A 24,028-nucleotide genomic window follows, 5' to 3' on the forward strand; every position below is an offset into this window, starting at 1 on the left:
TAGGGTGAGGTCTGGTTCATCGATTTTGTCCATTATGTAGAGGATTTGTAGGGATGGGAGGGCGAGGAGTACCAGGACGATAGCAGGTAGGATTGTCCAGATCAGCTCTACTCCTTGGGCGTCTACAGCATTGGACGAGAGTTTTTCTGTTAGTATGTGGGCTAAAAGGTAGAGAACTAGGCTGCAGATAGCTAGGGCAACGATTAGGGCGTGGTCGTGGAATTCAACGAGTTCTTCTATGATGGGTGATGAGGCGTCTTGGAATCCTAGTTGGGAGTGGTTGGCCACATGAGATGTACAGGATTTTTACCTGTGATTTAGTCTTGACAAGGCTATGTAATTGGTTTACTAACGTCTCATAAGAAAGAAGCATGAGCGGTGAATGCAGTTGGCTTGAAACCAGCATGTGAGGGTTCGATTCCTTCCTTTCTTGTACTTGGACGAAGGCCGGTTCCTCGAAAGTATGGTATGGGGGAGGGCAGCCGTGGATTCATTCAACGTTTGTGGTAGTTAGTTCTGGTTGTAGGACTTTTCGTTTGGCCGAAAAGGCTTCTCAGATGATGAATATTAGTATGATTACGGCTACTATTGAGATTAGGGAGCCGATGGAGGAAATGGTGTTTCATAGTGTGTAGGCGTCGGGATAGTCCGAGTATCGTCGGGGTATTCCTGCTAGGCCTAGGAAGTGCTGGGGGAAGAACGTTAGGTTTACTCCTGTAAATATTACCCCGAAGTGGGCTTTTGCTCATGTTTGGTGTAGGGTAAACCCAGTGAGTAGTGGGAATCAGTGAGTAAATCCTGCTAGAATGGCAAAGACGGCGCCTATGGATAGGACGTAGTGGAAGTGGGCAACTACGTAGTACGTGTCGTGCAGGGCGATGTCTAGGGAAGAGTTTGCAAGAACGATTCCTGTTAATCCTCCGATGGTAAATAGGAAGATAAATCCTAGAGCTCATAGTATTGGGGGGGTCTCATTTGATTGTTCCTCCGTGCAGGGTGGCTAGTCAGCTAAATACTTTGATTCCGGTAGGGATGGCAATGATTATAGTGGCTGATGTAAAGTAGGCTCGGGTATCAACGTCTATTCCTACTGTAAACATGTGGTGAGCTCAGACGATGAATCCTAGGAAGCCGATGGATAGTATGGCTCAGACTATTCCCATGTAGCCGAAGGGCTCCTTTTTGCCTGAGTAGTACGTGACTACGTGTGAGATGATTCCAAACCCCGGTAGGATCAGAATATAGACTTCTGGGTGTCCGAAGAATCAGAATAGGTGTTGGTACAGGATTGGGTCTCCTCCTCCAGCGGGGTCGAAGAATGTGGTGTTTAGGTTTCGATCAGTTAGTAATATTGTAATACCGGCGGCGAGTACGGGGAGTGATAGAAGGAGTAGGATGGCGGTAATTAGTACGGATCAGACAAATAGTGGGGTTTGGTATTGTGAGAGTGCGGGGGGTTTTATGTTGATGGCTGTGGTGATAAAGTTGATGGCCCCAAGGATGGAGGAGATACCGGCTAAGTGGAGTGAGAAGATAGCCAGGTCTACTGAAGCTCCGGCGTGGGCAAGGTTACCTGCTAGGGGAGGGTAGACAGTTCAGCCTGTGCCGGCGCCAGCTTCTACAGTGGATGAGGCTAGTAGGAGGAGGAATGATGGGGGGAGGAGTCAAAAGCTTATGTTGTTTATTCGCGGGAATGCTATGTCGGGGGCACCGATTATGAGGGGGACTAATCAGTTGCCGAATCCTCCGATCATGATGGGTATGACTATAAAGAAGATTATTACAAAGGCGTGAGCGGTAACGATTACATTGTAAATTTGGTCGTCGCCTAGGAGAGTTCCTGGTTGTCCTAGTTCTGCGCGGATTAATAGGCTGAGTGCGGTGCCGACTATTCCTGCTCATGCCCCGAAGATGAGGTACAGGGTGCCAATATCCTTATGGTTAGTGGAAAATAGTCATCGGTTGATGAAGGTGACGGGTAAGATGGCTGAGTGTTGAAGCGTTAGGCTGTAGTCCTTTTTACAGAGGTTTAATTCCTCTTCCTATCGGCTCTGTAGTGAAATTCATGTTGAGTTGCAAGCTCATCGATGCGCACTAGGGTGCGTCAGGGTCTTTGTAGGCAGAAGCCAATTGGTTTAGGCATTTAGCTGTTAACTAGAGTTTTGTGGGATCGAAGCCCATCTGTCTAGGGAGGCTTTAGCTTAATTAAAGCGTCTGACTTGCATTCAGAAGATACAGGTTAATATTCTGTAAGTCTTAATGTGCAGAAACTAAGAGGGTTTAACTCTTATTTAAGGCTTTGAAGGCCTTCGGTTTGGGGTGTTATCCTAAGTTTCTAGACAATGGCATGTATTATTGGGGACAGGGGAAGTAAGAGGATTGATAGTGAGGCAAGGACCGCAGTAGGTGTGCTTGGGGCTTTGCTAGTGTATCATTGTTTTATGTGGTTAGAGGAGTTGGGGGGAAGGGTAATTGTTGAGTGGTATGCGAGGCGTAGGTAGAAGAAGAGGCTGAGCAGTGATAGCATGGCAATTGCCATGGCTGCTGGTGTTATTTCCTGTTTAGTTAGTTCTTGGATGATAAGTCACTTTGGTATAAAGCCTGTTAATGGGGGGAGGCCTGCTAGGGATAAAAGTACTAGTATTAGGGTGGCGTTTAGCACTGGGGTTTTTGTTCATGAGGTTGTGATCATGGATAGGTTAAGGGCTTTGATTTTGTTAAGGGCTAGGAATACGGCTGATGTTATGATTGTGTATAGGTAGAAGGTAAGTAAGGCCAATTTGGGGCTGTAAACTAGGATGATGGCGATTCAGCCTAAGTGGGAGATGGACGAGAAGGCTAGGATTTTGCGTGTTTGTGTTTGGTTCAGTCCTATTCAGCCTCCTAGTGCTGTTGAGGCTAGGGCCATGGCGGTGAGTAGAGCTGGGTCGAGGGATTTGGATGTTAGTAGGAGCAGGGTTAGTGGGGGGAATTTTATGAGGGTCGAGAGTAGCAGGGCTGTTATTAGTGGCGATCCTTGTAGTACTTCTGGGAATCAGAAGTGAAATGGCACTAGGCCCAGTTTAATAGCGATTGCTGCTGTCAGTAGTAGACAGGAGGTTGGGTGGTTTATTTGTGTGATGTCTCATTGGCCGGTGACTCAGGCATTGGTTATGCTAGAGAATAGGACCAGGGCGGAAGCAGCTGCTTGGGTTAGGAAGTATTTCGTTGCGGCTTCTACTGCTCGTGGGTGGTGGGATTTGGCAATTAGGGGAATGATGGCTAGTGCGTTGATCTCCAGTCCTGTCCAGGCCAGAACTCAGTGGTTGCTGGAAATTGTGATGGTGGTGCCCAAGATGAGGCTGAAGGTTATGATTGGGGTCGCGTAAGGGTTCATTAGTAGAGGAGGGGGTTAAACCATCATTTTCGGGGTATGGGCCCGATAGCTTGATTAGCTGACTCTACTAGAAAATAATATAAGGGAAGTATGGAGAATTTTGATTTCTCTTGTGTGGGTTCAATTCCTACTTTTCTAAGGTCAACAGGAAATGAGAGGGCTGTTATACCTCTATGTTCACTTTATCATAGTGACCCTTTGTAGTTCAGGCACATTTCCTTATGTAAGGAGGTAGGCCTGCATAGCAGATAGGTATGCTGATGTGTCAGAGGCACAGAGCTAGTGTGAGGGGTAGGAAGTTTTTTCATAGTAGGTGCATTAGTTGGTCATATCGGAATCGTGGGTATGAAGCTCGGACCCATAAGAAACCAGAAGATAGTAGGAGGACTTTTGTGGCTAGGATGACGGGGAATAGTTCTGTGGGTGGCCCTAGGGCGCTTGGGTTTAGGAATATGATGGCTGTAAGTGTATTTATTAGCATAATGTTCGCATATTCAGCTAGGAAGAATAAGGCGAAGGGTCCTGCGGCGTATTCAACGTTAAACCCTGAGACTAGCTCAGATTCACCCTCTGTGAGGTCAAAAGGAGCTCGGTTTGTCTCTGCTAGGGTGGATACGTATCATATTATTGCTAGGGGTCATGAGGAGAAAATGAAGTATAGAGGCTCCTGTGCGACGGCAAAGGAGCTGAGTGTGTAGCTTCCGCTTAGTATGATTATTGATAGCAGGATTATGGCCAGTGTCACTTCGTATGAAATGGTCTGTGCTACTGCCCGTAGGGCTCCGATTAGTGCGTATTTTGAGTTCGAGGCTCAGCCTGATCATAGGACTGAGTAGACGGCTAGGCTTGACATGGCTATTAGGAAGAGAACTCCGAGGTTTAGATCTGCTAGGGGAAATGGGAGTGGTAGTGGTGCTCAAGTGGTGAGGGCTAGGACAAGGGCTAGTATTGGTATCAGAATGAATAGAAGTGGGGAAGAGGTAGAGGGTCGGATGGGCTCTTTGGTAAATAGTTTCAGTCCGTCCGCAAATGGTTGAAGTAGGCCAAAAGGCCCGACAACGTTAGGGCCTTTGCGGGATTGTATGTAGCTTAGGATTTTCCGTTCTACTAGGGTTAGGAAGGCTACGGCAATCAGGATTGGGATGATGTATAGGAGGGATATAACGAGGCAGCTTAGTGTTGTTATTTGAATCATGGGTGAAGCTAGGGAGAGGATTTGAACCTCTGGGGAAAGGGCTTAAGCCTTCTGCACTTGCCGGGCTCTGCCACTCTAGCTGGTCCTTTTCTAGGATTGAAAGTGGTGGGGGAAGGCCCTCTTCACGGTTTAGTTGGTTTCACTGCTTAGAGGGGGGGGGGCGTGCTTGTGGTATTGGCCCCACTTTCCCGGTCCTTTCGTACTGGGGAGAGTGTGTCATAGATAGAAACCGACCTGGATTGCTCCGGTCTGAACTCAGATCACGTAGGACTGTTAATCGTTGAACAAACGAACCCTTAATAGCGGCTGCACCATTAGGATGTCCTGATCCAACATCGAGGTCGTAAACCCCCCTGTCGATATGGGCTCTTGAGGGGGATTGCGCTGTTATCCCTGGGGTAGCTTGGTCCATTAATCAATTATATTGGGTCTGGTCACTGTTAGCACTTTGAGGGGTAGCTCTAGGTAAAGAGGTATGGTCTTGTTTTTGGAGGATTTGTTCTCCTCCAAGGTCGCCCCAACCGAAAAATATCGACCAGGCTCTGCGATGGTAGTGGCCCCAGTGGGGTTGATTGAGGATTCGCGGTGGTCGTTGATTTTTAAGTTCCACAGGGTCTTCTCGTCTTATGTTCACATCCCCGCTTTTGCACGGGGAGATCAATTTCACTGATTATCTGTGAGAGACAGTTAAGACCTCGTTTAGCCATTCATACAAGTCTCGATTTATGGGACAATTGATTGCGCTACCTTTGCACGGTTAGGATACCGCGGCCGTTAAACCTAAGTCACCGGGCAGGCATCACCTTCAATACTTGTTTAATTTGCTGAAGGCTATGTTTTTGGTAAACAGTCGGGCCTTATTAATTTGCCGAGTTCCTTTCACAGATTTTAATCGCTCTTATAGGCGCTCCTGAGTCGGGTTAACAGGGTTAGTTAATACGTGGTCTTGTAGGGGTTTTTGTATCTGTCTAGGTCTGTTAATAATGTTTCTATGTAAGCTTGCGCCGTTAGAGGGGTGTGGCCCTGTACATGAGGGGCCTAGGATGATTCCTAGGATTGTTATGAGGATGGCAGCGGTTTTGGTGATAAGGGGTATGGTTATTGGGGGGGTTTTGGTTGGTGTGATGAAAGAGGTAATGATTATTCCTGCTGTAATGCTGCCTAGGGCGAGTCGGGTTAGGGGGGCGGTGATTAGTGGGTTGTTTTTGTTTATTGATACTATTGGGGGGATTCGGGTTTGTCCAGCTTGGACTAGGATGGTTATGCGGATGCTGTAGGTTGCGGTGAATGCTGTGGCTATAAGGGTTAGGAGTAGGGCTCAAGTATTTAGGTATGATGTGTTTAAGCTTTCGATGATGAGGTCTTTTGAGTAGAATCCGGCTAGGAATGGGGTTCCTATCAGCGCCAGGTTTCCGATGGTTAGGCAGGAAGTAGTGACTGGGAGTATTTTCTGTAGGCCTCCTATCTTTCGGATATCTTGTTCTCCGTTTAGGTTGTGGATGATAGACCCTGAGCATAGGAATAGTATGGCTTTAAAGAAGGCATGGGTTGAGATGTGTAGGAAGGCTAGTTGTGGGAGGTTTAGTCCGATAGTGACTATTATTAGTCCTAGTTGGCTGGATGTTGAGAAAGCAATGATTTTTTTGATGTCATTTTGGGTTAGGGCGCATGTGGCAGCGAATAGGGTTGATAGAGCACCTAGGCATAGGCAGGCAGTTAGGGCTGTCTGGTTGGTGGCTAGCAGGGGGTGCATGCGGATGAGCAGGAAGATTCCGGCTACTACTATGGTACTGGAGTGCAGTAGGGCTGATACTGGGGTGGGGCCTTCTATTGCTGCGGGCAGTCATGGGTGGAGTCCAAATTGGGCGGATTTTCCTGCGGCTGCGAGGATTAATCCTATGAGGGGGAGGATTGGGGTTTGGTGGGGGTGTACGGCTTGTTGGATCTCTCAGGTGTTGAATGTTGAAGCTAGTCATGCTATGCTCAGGATCAGTCCGATGTCTCCGATTCGGTTGTAGATTACGGCTCGTAGGGCGGCGGTGTTGGCATCTGCTCGGCCTTGTCATCAGCCGATGAGAAGGAAGGACATGATTCGTACTCCTTCCCAGCCTACGAATAGGAGGAATATGTTGTTTGCGGTTGTTAGGAGGAGTATGGCGACTAGGAATGTCAGTAGGTAGGTGAAAAATTTTGTTACGTATGGCTCTGAGGCCATGTATCATATGGCGAATTGTAGGATTGATCATGTTACAAATAGGGCGATTGGAAGAAATGTTATTGAGTATTGGTCTATTTTTAGGCTCAGGGGGATTTTAAAGTTTATAATGAATTTTCACTCCCAGTGGCAGGTGACAGATTCTACTCCCGAGTAGATGAATGCGGTTGTAGGGGCTAGGCTAATTAGGAATGCGGTTTTAACAGCGCGGGTGGTGGCTTGTGGGGTGTTTTTAAAGTTTTTAAATAGAAATGGCAGGATGATTGGGGTTAGGAGGATTGTCAGCGTGAGTAGTGTGAGGGAGTTGATTAGTAGTGTGGGGTTCACTACTTTTACTTGGATTTGCACCAAGATGGGTGGTTCCTAAGACCAGTGGATTGCTGTTATCCTTTAAAAGTAAGGGGGCTGAGGTTTTAGGCTCAGATGTAAGAGTTAGCAGCTCTTGTTGGTTAAACCCTCCCCTCGGCAGGTAAGAAGGTTTGAACTTCTATTCTTAGAATCACAGTCTAATGTTTGGTTTAAACTATACTTGCATGAGGGGATTCCGGAGATCAGTTCGGGTTTGAGGATTAGGAGGAATATTGGGATAATGTGGAGTGTTATGAGCAGGTGTTCTCGCGTGGTTGAGTTTTGCATAGATGTGATGTGGGAGGGGATTGAGCCTCGTTGGGTCATTAGTAGTATGAATAAGGTGTAGGAGGCGGTTAGTAGGGTTGCGATTCCTGTTAGGATGATCGTGAAGGCAGATCAGTTGAATAAGGTGATTATAATGGTTAGCTCTGCTATGAGGTTTGTTGTTGGGGGTAAGGCTATGTTTGTTAGATTGGCCAGCAATCATCAGGTAGCTATGAGTGGTAGGAGAGGTTGTAGGCCTCGTGTGAGTAGTAGAATTCGGCTGTGCGTACGTTCATAGTTTGTGTTGGCTAGGCAGAATAGTATGGAGGAAGTTAGTCCATGGGAAATTATTAGCATCATTGCCCCTGAGAATGATCAGTGGGTTTGGATTATTCCTGCGGCGATAACTAGGCCTATGTGGCTAACGGATGAATAAGCGATTAGTGATTTTAGGTCTGTCTGTCGTAGGCAGATTGAGCTAGTCATTAGGGCGCCTCATAGGGCCAGGGTTAGGAAGGGGTAGTGCAGGAGGTTGGACAGTGGGCCCATAAATAGAGTGACTCGTATAATTCCGTATCCTCCTAGCTTTAGTAGTAGGGCGGCGAGGAGTATTGAGCCTGCGATGGGTGCTTCTACGTGGGCTTTTGGCAGTCAGAGGTGTAGGCCGTATAGTGGGGCTTTTACTATGAATGCTATGAGCAGTGCTAGACCTGATAGTATTCCTGTCCATGAGGTGGATAGGGTTGGGTGGGTTAGTTGTAGGGTTGGCAGGTGCAGGGTGCCAATTTTCACGTATAGGTGTATGATTGTGATTAGCAGGGGTAGAGAGCTTACTGGCGTGTAGAATAGCAGGTAGATGCCAGCGCTTAGGCGTTCTGGTTGGTTCCCCCATCGGGTGATTAAGATTAGGGTGGGAATGAGGGTTGCTTCAAATGAGATGTAAAATAGTGCTAGTTCTGTGGTGGAAAAGGCTAGTAGGATGAATGGCTGGACTGCGACTAAGGTTGAGATAAAGATTCGTTTGCGTTGTAGGGGTTCTTGTTGCAGGTGGTTTTGGCTTGCTATGATTATGAGTGGGAGTAGTCAGCAGGATAGTACTAGGAGGGGGGATGAGATTTGGTCAATTCCTGTTCAGTTGGATAAAAATTTGTAGGGGTAGTAGGTTGGGATTAATCACTGTAGGCTTAGGGCAGCGATTAGGAGGCTGTATAAGGTGGTGTTAGTCCATAGAAATTTTGGTGGAGACAGCAGGGCTGTTGGAAGAAGTATGATTGTGGGTAGGATGATTTTTAGCATTGCAGGAGGTTTAGGTTGTGTAGATGGTCGGAGCCATGTGTGCGGGTGGAGGCTACTAGGATGGCCAGGCCTGTGCCCGCCTCACACGCTGAGAAGGTTAGCATGAGAATTGGTACCATGGTGAATGAGGAGACTTGGTTTTCGATGGATCATATTGATAGGCCTACGAATATCGATAATATTATGCTTTCAAGGCATAGTAGGGCGGATACTAGGTGGGTTCGGTGGAAGGCTAGTCCTAGTCCGCTGAAAATGAAGGCTGAGTAGAAGCTTAAATGTAGGGGCGACATAAGAAAGTTACAGGGTTGGCTGTAATCTGCTGGGTCGAAACCAGCTATCTTTTTGGTTAGACTAACTTTCTGTTATTCTGCTCATTCTAGGCCCCCTTGAATTCACTCGTAGGCCAGTCCGAGTGTTAGGAGAAGGAGGATCACTACAGTTCAGGTGAGGGTCATTAGGGGGGATTGGAGTTGGACGGCTCATGGCAGGGGGAGTAGGAGGGCGATTTCTAGGTCGAATAGGACGAACAGGATGGCTACTGAGGAAGAATCGGACTGAGAATGGTAATCGAGCAGATCCAAGTGGGTCAAATCCACATTCGTACGGTGAGAGTTTCTCTGAGTCGGGGTTTATTTGGGCGAGTCAGAAGTTTAATGCGGTTAGGGCGGCGCTTAGGATTGATGATAGGGCGAATATGAACATGAGTGCGTTCATTGCTCTCCTCTGGGTTTATACCAGATTCTAGAGATTGGAAGTCAATTGTAATTAATATACTAGAAGAGCAAGATCCTCATCAGTAGATGGTTATGTAGAGGAATAGTCAGATGATGTCTACGAAGTGTCAGTATCAGGCTGCTGCCTCGAATCCGAAGTGGTGGTCTGATGTAAAGTGGAACTTGATCAGTCGGAAGAGGCAGACGGTCAGGAAGGAGGATCCGATGATTACGTGGAGTCCGTGGAATCCAGTGGCAACGAAGAAGGTAGATCCGTAGACGCTATCGGCGATTGAGAATGGGGCTTCGTGGTATTCTATTGCTTGTAGGGCTGTGAAGTAGAATCCCAGGAGGATCGTTAGGGTTAGGGCGTGGATGGCGTGTTTTCGGTTTCCTTCTGTGATGCTGTGATGGGCTCACGTTACGGTAACGCCTGAGGCTAGTAGGATGGCTGTGTTTAGTAGGGGGACTTCTATCGGGTTGAGTGGTTTAATTCCTGTTGGGGGTCATTGGCCTCCTAGTTCTGGGGTTGGGGCCAGGCTCGAGTGGAAGAACGCTCAGAAGAACCCTAAGAAGAAGAATGCTTCGGATGTGATGAAAAGGATTATGCCGTATCGTAGGCCTTTTTGGACTGTGGGAGTGTGATGGCCTTGGAAGGTGCTTTCTCGTACAATGTCTCGTCATCATTGGAGTATTACTAGGAGTATTGAGATGAGGCCTAGGGTTAGTAGTATGGATGAGTTGTAGTGGAATCACATGATTAATCCTGAGGTTGTGAGTAGGGCGGCGGCTGCCCCGAAGATTGGTCAAGGGCTTGGGTCAACTATGTGGTATGAGTGTGCTTGGTGTGCCATTAGATGTTTTCTTGTAAGTATAGGCTTAGAAGGAGCACGAAGACGTAGGCCTGGATTATGGCTACTGCTACTTCTAGGATGGTTAGGAGTAGTAGGATGATTATTGTTAGGATGGATACTGCAGGAAGGGTGGGTATTAATGCAATGGAGGCTGTAGAGACGAGTTGGATGAGTAAGTGTCCTGCTGTAAGGTTGGCTGTAAGGCGGACTCCGAGGGCTAGGGGGCGGATTAGTAGGCTGGTTGTTTCGATCAGGATTAGTGTGGGGATTAGGGGTGTAGGGGTACCTTCGGGTAATAGGTGGGCTAAAGAGGCTGATGGTTGGTTTCGTAGGCCTGTTAGTAGTGTGGCGAGCCATAGTGGGAAGGCTAGGGCTATGTTCATAGATAGTTGGGTGGTTGGGGTGAATGTATATGGAAGGAGGCCTAGAAGGTTGATTGTAAGAAGTATGATTATTAGGGATGTAAATATTATGGCTCATTTGTGGCCATTTTTGTTGAGTGGGACTATTAGTTGTTTTGTGATTAGGTGAAGGAGTCATGTTTGGATAGTAGAAAGGCGGTTGTTGATTCATCGGTTGTTTGGGGACGGGAATAGTAGGGCTGGGAAGAGTAGGGATAGTAGGATTAAGGGGATGCCAAATAGATTGGGGCTGGAAAATTGGTCACAGAAGCTTAGGTTCATGGTCAGGATCATGGTGTGGGTTTGGTAGTGAGGGAGGTCTTATTTGATGGGGGGTTGGTTGTGGTGAAGGCTAGTAGTTTTGGTTGGATGAGGAGTGCTAGGGTTAATCAGGTTATAATTATGATTGAAAATCATGGTGCGGGGTTAAGCTGTGGCATATCATTAAGGAGGGGGAAGTCCCTCTTTGGCTAGCTTAAAAGGCTAGTGCTGTTGCATAGCTTCTTAATGATTAGGATGATGATAGAAGGGACGATCAGGCCTCGAAATGTGGGAGTGGGGTTGATTCTACTACAACGGGTATGTAGCTGTGATTAGCCCCGCAAATTTCTGAGCATTGTCCGTAAAATTCCCAGGCCGGGTGGTAATGAATGAAGTTTGGTTTAGTCGGCCTGGGATTGCGTCTGTTTTAACTCCGAGCGTTGGGACTGCTCAGGAGTGGAGTACGTCTCCTGCAGTAATGATCACGCGGATGGGGGATTCTATTGGGATAACTACGCGGTGGTCAACTTCTAGCAGTCGGAAGTGGCCGTTGGGTAAGTCTGGGGTGGGCACTATGTAGGAGTCGAAGGATAGGTCTTTGAAGTCTGTGTATTCGTAGCTTCAGTATCATTGGTGGCCGATGGCTTTTAGGGTGAGGTCTGGTTCGTCGATTTCGTCCATTATGTAGAGGATTTGTAGGGATGGGAGGGCGAGGAGTACCAGGACGATAGCAGGTAGGATTGTCCAGATCAGCTCTACTTCTTGGGCGTCTACAGCATTGGACGAGAGTTTTTCTGTTAGTATGTGGGCTAAAAGGTAGAGAACTAGGCTGCAGATAGCTAGGGCAACGATTAGGGCGTGGTCGTGGAATTCAACGAGTTCTTCTATGATGGGTGATGAGGCGTCTTGGAATCCTAGTTGGGAGTGGTTGGCCACATGAGATGTACAGGATTTTTACCTGTGATTTAGTCTTGACAAGGCTATGTAATTGGTTTACTAACGTCTCATAAGAAAGAAGCATGAGCGGTTAACCTCCTGGGAGACCCAGAAAACTTCACCCCAGCAAACCCACTAGTAAGCCCACCACACATCAAGCCAGAATGATACTTCCTATTCGCCTACGCCATCCTACGTTCAATCCCAAATAAACTAGGAGGCGTATTAGCACTGGCCGCCTCCGTACTGATCCTATTCCTAATCCCATTCCTGCACAAATCAAAACAACGAGCAATAACATTCCGACCACTCTCCCAGCTCCTATTCTGAGTACTAGTCGCCGACCTCCTCGTCCTAACATGAGTAGGAAGCCAACCCGTCGAACACCCATTCATCATCATCGGCCAACTCGCTTCAATCGCCTACTTCACTATCCTCCTATTTCTCCTCCCCGCCGCAAGCGCCCTAGAAAACAAAATACTCAACTGCTAAATACTCTAATAGTTTATAAAAACATTGGTCTTGTAAACCAAAGATTGAAGACTTACCACTTCTTAGAGTACCCCAAACTCAGAAAAAAAGGACTCAAACCTTTATCTCCAGCTCCCAAAGCTGGCATTTTCAATAAACTATTCTCTGACCCTAACCCCTAAACCGCCCGAATAGCACCCCGCGACAACCCCCGCACAAGCTCCAATACAACAAACAAAGTCAACAACAGCCCCCAACCCGCCACTAAAAACATCCCTGCCCCATGTGAATAAAACATGGAAACTCCACTAAAATCCGACCGAACAACAAACACCCCAACATTATTCACAGTAGAAACCCCGAACTTCCAAGCCCCCATAAACCCCCCAAACACCAACCCCCCAAAAACAATTGCCACAAACGCTACTGCACATCCAATCACCCGTCAATCCCCCCAAGCCCCAGGGAAAGGCTCCGCTGCTAAAGCTACTGAATAAACAAACACCACCAGCATACCCCCCAAATACACCATAAACAGCACTAAAGCCACGAACGAAACCCCAAGGCCCAGCAACCACCCGCACCCCGCCACAGACGCTAACACCAAACCAACAACCCCATAATACGGCGAAGGATTCGACGCCACACCCAAAACACCCACCGCAAAGCAAATCCCTAAAAAAAACATAAAATAAGTCATTATTCCTGCCCGGACACTACCCGAGGCCTGCGGCTCGAAAAGCCGCCATTGTTCTCAACTACAGGAACTAACCGCAAGCCCCCAATAATTCTACCCCATCTATGCCATTATGCTTAACCCCCCCCCCCTCCCCCCCCGAGGCGGGGGTATTTGGTTATGCATATTCGTGCATAAATTTATATACCCCATATACATACATACTATAGTACCAGTAATATACATTATATACGGACTATCTTATAAGCAGGTGCTAAACCCATACATGTACACGGCCATTAAACCCTTAAACACACTCCTACCAAACCACCCGGCATGAATGTTCTAGGACCATACCGCACAACACCCAATACAACTCCACTCAAGCGCATAACAAGACCCCATTTTAATGAATGCTCACAGGACATGCTCCAACAACAACTCTCCACCACATATCTCATGCAGTTCGTATCAGACGGATTTATTAATCGTACTCCTCACGTGAAATCAGCAACCCGTTGCACATAATGTCCGGTATGACTAGCTTCAGGCCCATACGTTCCCCCTAAACCCCTCGCCCTCCTCACATTTTTGCGCCTCTGGTTCCTCGGTCAGGGCCATCCATTGGGTTCACTCACCCCTCCTTGCCCTTCAAAGTGGCATCTGTGAGTACTTTCACCTTCTCAATGCGTAATCGCGGCATGTTCCAGCTTTTTGGCGCCTCTGGTTCCTCTTATTTTTTCCGGGGTTACCTCACAGGTGGCTATTCCCAGTGATCTCGGGGGTCCCACAATCTAAGCCTGGACACACCTGCCTCACGGCCTATCCTATATTTCAAGGGTCCCTCGATGAGACGGTTGGCGTATATGGGGAATCATCCTGACACTGATGCACTTTGACCACATTCAGTTAATGTTACCTCCACCCTCCGGGTTAAATGGGGCTATTGGATGAATGCTCGTTGGACATAGCACAAAACAACAAATCATTAAGCGCAACCCCTGCGCTTCACAAACTAAACCAGTAAACTTTCGCTAACCACCATGTAGCATAAACCTTCATCGCCCAATCCCAGCAAACTACCTCTAAAACTCCATTAATCATCCCTTCCATGACATCATCGGAACGATGTACATATACACACAAACACATACAAAATAACTTAAACTTATTAGAGAAACTCCAGTACTAAAAATAGTAAACACAAGCAATAATTTCATATACTTCACTCTCACTCACCACTCAACTATCAGCTAACCACACCCCCGTCCACATAGCTTAACACAAAGCATGGCACTGAAGTTGCCAAGATGGCATAAAACATGGCATGTAACATAGGCCTAGTTATCGCCGCAGGAATAATCCAAACCCACTGATCATTCTCAGGGGCAATGATCCTAATAATTTCCCATGGACTAACTTCCTCCATACTATTCTGCCTAGCCAACACAAACTATGAACGTACGCACAGCCAAATTCTACTACTCACACGAGGCCTACAACCTCTCCTACCACTCATAGCTACCTGATGATTGCTGGCCAATCTAACAAACATAGCCTTACCCCCAACAACAAACCTCATAGCAGAGCTAACCATTATAATCACCTTATTCAACTGATCTGCCTTCACGATCATCCTAACAGGAATCGCAACCCTACTAACCGCCTCCTACACCTTATTCATACTACTAATGACCCAACGAGGCTCAATCCCCTCCCACATCAAGCTGTGGCATATCATTAAGGAGGGGGAAGTCCCTCTTTGGCTAGCTTAAAAGGCTAGTGCTGTTGCATAGCTTCTTAATGATTAGGATGATGATAGAAGGGACGATCAGGCCTCGAAATGTGGGAGTGGGGTTGATTCTACTACAATGGGTATGTAGCTGTGATTAGCCCCGCAAATTTCTGAGCATTGTCCGTAAAAAATCCCAGGCCGGGTGGTAATGAATGAAGTTTGGTTTAGTCGGCCTGGGATTGCGTCTGTTTTAACTCCGAGCGTTGGGACTGCTCAGGAGTGGAGTACGTCTCCTGCAGTAATGATCACGCGGATGGGGGATTCTATTGGGATAACTACGCGGTGGTCAACTTCTAGCAGTCGGAAGTGGCCGTTGGGTAAGTCTGGGGTGGGCACTATGTAGGAGTCGAATGATAGGTCTTTGAAGTCTGTGTATTCGTAGCTTCAGTATCATTGGTGGCCGATGGCTTTTAGGGTGAGGTCTGGTTCATCGATTTTGTCCATTATGTAGAGGATTTGTAGGGATGGGAGGGCGAGGAGTACCAGGACGATAGCAGGTAGGATTGTCCAGATCAGCTCTACTCCTTGGGCGTCTACAGCATTGGACGAGAGTTTTTCTGTTAGTATGTGGGCTAAAAGGTAGAGAACTAGGCTGCAGATAGCTAGGGCAACGATTAGGGCGTGGTCGTGGAATTCAACGAGTTCTTCTATGATGGGTGATGAGGCGTCTTGGAATCCTAGTTGGGAGTGGTTGGCCACATGAGATGTACAGGATTTTTACCTGTGATTTAGTCTTGACAAGGCTATGTAATTGGTTTACTAACGTCTCATAAGAAAGAAGCATGAGCGGTGAATGCAGTTGGCTTGAAACCAGCATGTGAGGGTTCGATTCCTTCCTTTCTTGTACTTGGACGAAGGCCGGTTCCTCGAAAGTATGGTATGGGGGAGGGCAGCCGTGGATTCATTCAACGTTTGTGGTAGTTAGTTCTGGTTGTAGGACTTTTCGTTTGGCCGAAAAGGCTTCTCAGATGATGAATATTAGTATGATTACGGCTACTATTGAGATTAGGGAGCCGATGGAGGAAATGGTGTTTCATAGTGTGTAGGCGTCGGGATAGTCCGAGTATCGTCGGGGTATTCCTGCTAGGCCTAGGAAGTGCTGGGGGAAGAACGTTAGGTTTACTCCTGTAAATATTACCCCGAAGTGGGCTTTTGCTCATGTTTGGTGTAGGGTAAACCCAGTGAGTAGTGGGAATCAGTGAGTAAATCCTGCTAGAATGGCAAAGACGGCGCCTATGGATAGGACGTAGTGGAAGTGGGCAACTACGTAGTACGTGTCGTGCAGGGCGATGTCTAGGGAAGAGTTTGCAAGAACGATTCCTGTTAATCCTCCGATGGTAAATAGGAAGATAAATCCTAGAGCTCATAGTATTGGGGGGGTCTCATTTGATTGTTCCTCCGTGCAGGGTGGCTAGTCAGCTAAATACTTTGATTCCGGTAGGGATGGCAATGATTATAATGAGAATTGGTACCATGGTGAATGAGGAGACTTGGTTTTCGATGGATCATATTGATAGGCCTACGAATATCGATAATATTATGCTTTCAAGGCATAGTAGGGCGGATACTAGGTGGGTTCGGTGGAAGGCTAGTCCTAGTCCGCTGAAAATGAAGGCTGAGTAGAAGCTTAAATGTAGGGGCGACATAAGAAAGTTACAGGGTTGGCTGTAATCTGCTGGGTCGAAACCAGCTATCTTTTTGGTTAGACTAACTTTCTGTTATTCTGCTCATTCTAGGCCCCCTTGAACTCACTCGTAGGCCAGTCCGAGTGTTAGGAGAAGGAGGATCACTACAGTTCAGGTGAGGGTCATTAGGGGGGATTGGAGTTGGACGGCTCATGGCAGGGGGAGTAGGAGGGCGATTTCTAGGTCGAATAGGACGAACAGGATGGCTACTGAGGAAGAATCGGACTGAGAATGGTAATCGAGCAGATCCAAGTGGGTCGAATCCACATTCGTACGGTGAGAGTTTCTCTGAGTCGGGGTTTATTTGGGCGAGTCAGAAGTTTAATGCGGTTAGGGCGGCGCTTAGGATTGATGATAGGGCGAATATGAACATGAGTGCGTTCATTGCTCTCCTCTGGGTTTATACCAGATTCTAGAGATTGGAAGTCAATTGTAATTAATATACTAGAAGAGCAAGATCCTCATCAGTAGATGGTTATGTAGAGGAATAGTCAGATGATGTCTACGAAGTGTCAGTATCAGGCTGCTGCCTCGAATCCGAAGTGGTGGTCTGATGTAAAGTGGAACTTGATCAGTCGGAAGAGGCAGACGGTCAGGAAGGAGGATCCGATGATTACGTGGAGTCCGTGGAATCCAGTGGCAACGAAGAAGGTAGATCCGTAGACGCTATCGGCGATTGAGAATGGGGCTTCGTGGTATTCTATTGCTTGTAGGGCTGTGAAGTAGAATCCCAGGAGGATCGTTAGGGTTAGGGCGTGGATGGCGTGTTTTCGGTTTCCTTCTGTGATGCTGTGATGGGCTCACGTTACGGTAACGCCTGAGGCTAGTAGGATGGCTGTGTTTAGTAGGGGGACTTCTATCGGGTTGAGTGGTTTAATTCCTGTTGGGGGTCATTGGCCTCCTAGTTCTGGGGTTGGGGCCAGGCTCGAGTGGAAGAACGCTCAGAAGAACCCTAAGAAGAAGAATGCTTCGGATGTGATGAAAAGGATTATGCCGTATCGTAGGCCTTTTTGGACTGTGGGAGTGTGATGGCCTTGGAAGGTGCTTTCTCGTACAATGTCTCGTCATCATTGGAGTATTACTAGGAGTATTGAGATGAGGCCTAGGGTTAGTAGTATGGATGAGTTGTAGTGGAATCACATGATTAATCCTGAGGTTGTGAGTAGGGCGGCGGCTGCCCCGAAGATTGGTCAAGGGCTTGGGTCAACTATGTGGTATGAGTGTGCTTGGTGTGCCATTAGATGTTTTCTTGTAAGTATAGGCTTAGAAGGAGCACGAAGACGTAGGCCTGGATTATGGCTACTGCTACTTCTAGGATGGTTAGGAGTAGTAGGATGATTATTGTTAGGATGGATACTGCAGGAAGGGTGGGTATTAATGCAATGGAGGCTGTAGAGACGAGTTGGATGAGTAAGTGTCCTGCTGTAAGGTTGGCTGTAAGGCGGACTCCGAGGGCTAGGGGGCGGATTAGTAGGCTGGTTGTTTCGATCAGGATTAGTGTGGGGATTAGGGGTGTAGGGGTACCTTCGGGTAATAGGTGGGCTAAAGAGGCTGATGGTTGGTTTCGTAGGCCTGTTAGTAGTGTGGCGAGCCATAGTGGGAAGGCTAGGGCTATGTTCATAGATAGTTGGGTGGTTGGGGTGAATGTATATGGAAGGAGTCCTAGAAGGTTGATTGTAAGAAGTATGATTATTAGGGATGTAAATATTATGGCTCATTTGTGGCCATTTTTGTTGAGTGGGACTATTAGTTGTTTTGTGATTAGGTGAAGGAGTCATGTTTGGATAGTAGAAAGGCGGTTGTTGATTCATCGGTTGTTTGGGGACGGGAATAGTAGGGCTGGGAAGAGTAGGGATAGTAGGATTAAGGGGATGCCAAATAGATTGGGGCTGGAAAATTGGTCACAGAAGCTTAGGTTCATGGTCAGGATCATGGTGTGGGTTTGGTAGTGAGGGAGGTCTTATTTGATGGGGGGTTGGTTGTGGTGAAGGCTAGTAGTTTTGGTTGGATGAGGAGTGCTAGGGTTAATCAGGTTATAATTATGATTGAAAATCATGGTGCGGGGTTAAGCTGTGGCATATCATTAAGGAGGGGGAAGTCCCTCTTTGGCTAGCTTAAAAGGCTAGTGCTGTTGCATAGCTTCTTAATGATTAGGATGATGATAGAAGGGACGATCAGGCCTCGAAATGTGGGAGTGGGGTTGATTCTACTACAATGGGTATGTAGCTGTGATTAGCCCCGCAAATTTCTGAGCATTGTCCGTAAAATTCCCAGGCCGGGTGGTAATGAATGAAGTTTGGTTTAGTCGGCCTGGGATTGCGTCTGTTTTAACTCCGAGCGTTGGGACTGCTCAGGAGTGGAGTACGTCTCCTGCAGTAATGATCACGCGGATGGGGGATTCTATTGGGATAACTACGCGGTGGTCAACTTCTAGCAGTCGGAAGTGGCCGTTGGGTAAGTCTGGGGTGGGCACTATGTAGGAGTCGAAGGATAGGTCTTTGAAGTCTGTGTATTCGTAGCTTCAGTATCATTGGTGGCCGATGGCTTTTAGGGTGAGGTCTGGTTCATCGATTTTGTCCATTATGTAGAGGATTTGTAGGGATGGGAGGGCGAGGAGTACCAGGACGATAGCAGGTAGGATTGTCCAGATCAGCTCTACTTCTTGGGCGTCTACAGCATTGGACGAGAGTTTTTCTGTTAGTATGTGGGCTAAAAGGTAGAGAACTAGGCTGCAGATAGCTAGGGCAACGATTAGGGCGTGGTCGTGGAATTCAACGAGTTCTTCTATGATGGGTGATGAGGCGTCTTGGAATCCTAGTTGGGAGTGGTTGGCCACATGAGATGTACAGGATTTTTACCTGTGATTTAGTCTTGACAAGGCTATGTAATTGGTTTACTAACGTCTCATAAGAAAGAAGCATGAGCGGTTAACCTCCTGGGAGACCCAGAAAACTTCACCCCAGCAAACCCACTAGTAACCCCACCACACATCAAGCCAGAATGATACTTCCTATTCGCCTACGCCATCCTACGTTCAATCCCAAATAAACTAGGAGGCGTATTAGCACTGGCCGCCTCCGTACTGATCCTATTCCTAATCCCATTCCTGCACAAATCAAAACAACGAGCAATAACATTCCGACCACTCTCCCAGCTCCTATTCTGAGTACTAGTCGCCGACCTCCTCGTCCTAACATGAGTAGGAAGCCAACCCGTCGAACACCCATTCATCATCATCGGCCAACTCGCTTCAATCGCCTACTTCACTATCCTCCTATTTCTCCTCCCCGCCGCAAGCGCCCTAGAAAACAAAATACTCAACTGCTAAATACTCTAATAGTTTATAAAAACATTGGTCTTGTAAACCAAAGATTGAAGACTTACCACTTCTTAGAGTACCCCAAACTCAGAAAAAAAGGACTCAAACCTTTATCTCCAGCTCCCAAAGCTGGCATTTTCAATAAACTATTCTCTGACCCTAACCCCTAAACCGCCCGAATAGCACCCCGCGACAACCCCCGCACAAGCTCCAATACAACAAACAAAGTCAACAACAGCCCCCAACCCGCCACTAAAAACATCCCTGCCCCATGTGAATAAAACATGGAAACTCCACTAAAATCCGACCGAACAACAAACACCCCAACATTATTCACAGTAGAAACCCCGAACTTCCAAGCCCCCATAAACCCCCCAAACACCAACCCCCCAAAAACAATTGCCACAAACGCTACTGCACATCCAATCACCCGTCAATCCCCCCAAGCCCCAGGGAAAGGCTCCGCTGCTAAAGCTACTGAATAAACAAACACCACCAGCATACCCCCCAAATACACCATAAACAGCACTAAAGCCACGAACGAAACCCCAAGGCCCAGCAACCACCCGCACCCCGCCACAGACGCTAACACCAAACCAACAACCCCATAATACGGCGAAGGATTCGACGCCACACCCAAAACACCCACCGCAAAGCAAATCCCTAAAAAAAACATAAAATAAGTCATTATTCCTGCCCGGACACTACCCGAGGCCTGCGGCTCGAAAAGCCGCCATTGTTCTCAACTACAGGAACTAACCGCAAGCCCCCAATAATTCTACCCCATCTATGCCATTATGCTTAACCCCCCCCCCCTCCCCCCCCGAGGCGGGGGTATTTGGTTATGCATATTCGTGCATAAATTTATATACCCCATATACATACATACTATAGTACCAGTAATATACATTATATACGGACTATCTTATAAGCAGGTGCTAAACCCATACATGTACACGGCCATTAAACCCTTAAACACACTCCTACCAAACCACCCGGCATGAATGTTCTAGGACCATACCGCACAACACCCAATACAACTCCACTCAAGCGCATAACAAGACCCCATTTTAATGAATGCTCACAGGACATGCTCCAACAACAACTCTCCACCACATATCTCATGCAGTTCGTATCAGACGGATTTATTAATCGTACTCCTCACGTGAAATCAGCAACCCGTTGCACATAATGTCCGGTATGACTAGCTTCAGGCCCATACGTTCCCCCTAAACCCCTCGCCCTCCTCACATTTTTGCGCCTCTGGTTCCTCGGTCAGGGCCATCCATTGGGTTCACTCACCCCTCCTTGCCCTTCAAAGTGGCATCTGTGAGTACTTTCACCTTCTCAATGCGTAATCGCGGCATGTTCCAGCTTTTTGGCGCCTCTGGTTCCTCTTATTTTTTCCGGGGTTACCTCACAGGTGGCTATTCCCAGTGATCTCGGGGGTCCCACAATCTAAGCCTGGACACACCTGCCTCACGGCCTATCCTATATTTCAAGGGTCCCTCGATGAGACGGTTGGCGTATATGGGGAATCATCCTGACACTGATGCACTTTGACCACATTCAGTTAATGTTACCTCCACCCTCCGGGTTAAATGGGGCTATTGGATGAATGCTCGTTGGACATAGCACAAAACAACAAATCATTAAGCGCAACCCCTGCGCTTCACAAACTAAACCAGTAAACTTTCGCTAACCACCATGTAGCATAAACCTTCATCGCCCAATCCCAGCAAACTACCTCTAAAACTCCATTAATCATCCCTTCCATGACATCATCGGAACGATGTACATATACACACAAACACATACAAAATAACTTAAACTTATTAGAGAAACTCCAGTACTAAAAATAGTAAACACAAGCAATAATTTCATATACTTCACTCTCACTCACCACTCAACTATCAGCTAACCACACCCCCGTCCACATAGCTTAACACAAAGCATGGCACTGAAGTTGCCAAGATGGCATAAAACATGCCTGCGGACAAAAGACTTAGTCCTAACCTTACGGTTGGTTTTTGCTAAATATATACATGCAAGTATCCGCGCCCCAGTGTAAACGCCCTCGACCACCTACCCCCATACAGGCCTTGAGGAGCGGGTATCAGGCACACCCAAGTAGTAGCCCAAGACGCCTCGCTAAGCCACGCCCCCACGGGTATTCAGCAGTAATTAACATTAAGCAATGAGTGCAAACTTGACTTAGTTATAGCAACAGCCTAACTTCAAGGGTTGGTAAATCTTGTGCCAGCCACCGCGGTCATACAAGAAACCCAAATCAACCGTCCTATTGACACGGCGTAAAGAGTGGTAAAATGCCTATCCTAGCTAACTAAGATCAAAATGCAACTGAGCTGTCATAAGCCCAAGATGCACCTAAACACACCATTAAGATGATCTTAGGAACTAACGACTGATTTAAACCCACGAAAGCCAGGGCCCAAACTGGGATTAGATACCCCACTATGCCTGGCCCTAAATCTTGATACTTACTTTACCGAAGTATCCGCCAGAGAACTACGAGCACAAACGCTTAAAACTCTAAGGACTTGGCGGTGCCCCAAACCCACCTAGAGGAGCCTGTTCTACAATCGATAATCCCCGATTAACCCAACCACCCCTTGCCAACACAGCCTACATACCGCCGTCGCCAGCCCACCTCGAATGAGAGCACAACAGTGGACACAATAGCACCCCGCTAATAAGACAGGTCAAGGTATAGCCTATGGAGTGGAAGAAATGGGCTACATTCCCTATTCATAGGGCACACGGAAAGAAGCGTGAAACCACTTCTGGAAGGCGGATTTAGCAGTAAAGTGGGACAATAGAGCCTACTTTAAGCCGGCCCTGGGGCACGTACATACCGCCCGTCACCCTCCTCAAAAGCCACATCCCACATAACTAATACCATAAATACGCTGAAGATGAGGTAAGTCGTAACAAGGTAAGTGTACCGGAAGGTGTACTTAGAATATCAAGACGTAGCTATAACACCAAAGCACTCAGCTTACACCTGAAAGATATCTACTAGACCGGATCGTCTTGAAGCCCCCCCTCTAGCTCAACCACACAAATAGTACACCAAAACTAAAGAATTTACTAAACTAATTAAACTAAAGCATTTTACAGTCTTAGTATAGGCGATAGAAAAGACACTTAGACGCGATAGAGACCCCAGTACCGTAAGGGAAAGATGAAATAGCAGTGAAACAATCAAAGCGACAGACAGCAAAGATCAACCCTTGTACCTTTTGCATCATGGTTTAGCGAGAACAACCAAGCAAAGTGAACTAAAGTTTGCCCCCCCGAAACCCAAGCGAGCTACTTTCAAGCAGTTAAAGAGAGCGAACCCGTCTCTGTTGCAAAAGAGTGGGATGACTTGTCAGTAGAGGTGAAAAGCCAACCGAGCTGGGTGATAGCTGGTTACCTGTGAAACGAATCTAAGTTCCCCCTTAATCCTCCCTACCGGACATCCTGAACCCTAATGAGATGATTAAGAGCTATTTAATGGAGGGACAGCTCCATTAAAAAAGGACACAACCTCGACTAGCGGATAATTCTTACTACTGATCCTACCGTGGGCCCTAAAGCAGCCATCAAAAAAGAGTGCGTCAAAGCTCCACCACCTAAAAATACCAAAATAAGATGATTCCCTTATCACAAACAGGTCAACCTATGAATATAGGAGAATTAATGCTAAAATAAGTAACTCAGGGCCACACCCCTCTAACGGCGCAAGCTTACATAGAAACATTATTAACAGACCTAGACAGATACAAAAACCCCTACAAGACCACGTATTAACTAACCCTGTTAACCCGACTCAGGAGCGCCTATAAGAGCGATTAAAATCTGTGAAAGGAACTCGGCAAATTAATAAGGCCCGACTGTTTACCAAAAACATAGCCTTCAGCAAATTAAACAAGTATTGAAGGTGATGCCTGCCCGGTGACTTAGGTTTAACGGCCGCGGTATCCTAACCGTGCAAAGGTAGCGCAATCAATTGTCCCATAAATCGAGACTTGTATGAATGGCTAAACGAGGTCTTAACTGTCTCTCACAGATAATCAGTGAAATTGATCTCCCCGTGCAAAAGCGGGGATGTGAACATAAGACGAGAAGACCCTGTGGAACTTAAAAATCAACGACCACCGCGAATCCTCAATCAACCCCACTGGGGCCACTACCATCGCAGAGCCTGGTCGATA

General features: G+C 47.2%; 1 long non-coding RNA gene across 1 annotated transcript in view; it reads left to right on the forward strand.

Moving 5' to 3' along the window:
- The first annotated feature begins 1,295 nt into the window (after nt 1-1,295).
- LOC308187366 overlaps nt 1,296-24,028 on the forward strand; it is a 34,613-nt gene continuing 11,880 nt past the window's right edge. Inside the window, exon 1 of the long non-coding RNA XR_013944636.1 lies at nt 1,296-1,916. This is a non-coding gene — a long non-coding RNA (uncharacterized lncRNA). The remainder of the gene's footprint in view (nt 1,917-24,028) is intronic.

Source organism: Anser brachyrhynchus (genome assembly GCF_964034855.1).
Source record: "Anser brachyrhynchus genome assembly, contig: SCAFFOLD_238, whole genome shotgun sequence".
NCBI classification, from domain to species: Eukaryota; Metazoa; Chordata; class Aves; order Anseriformes; family Anatidae; genus Anser; species Anser brachyrhynchus.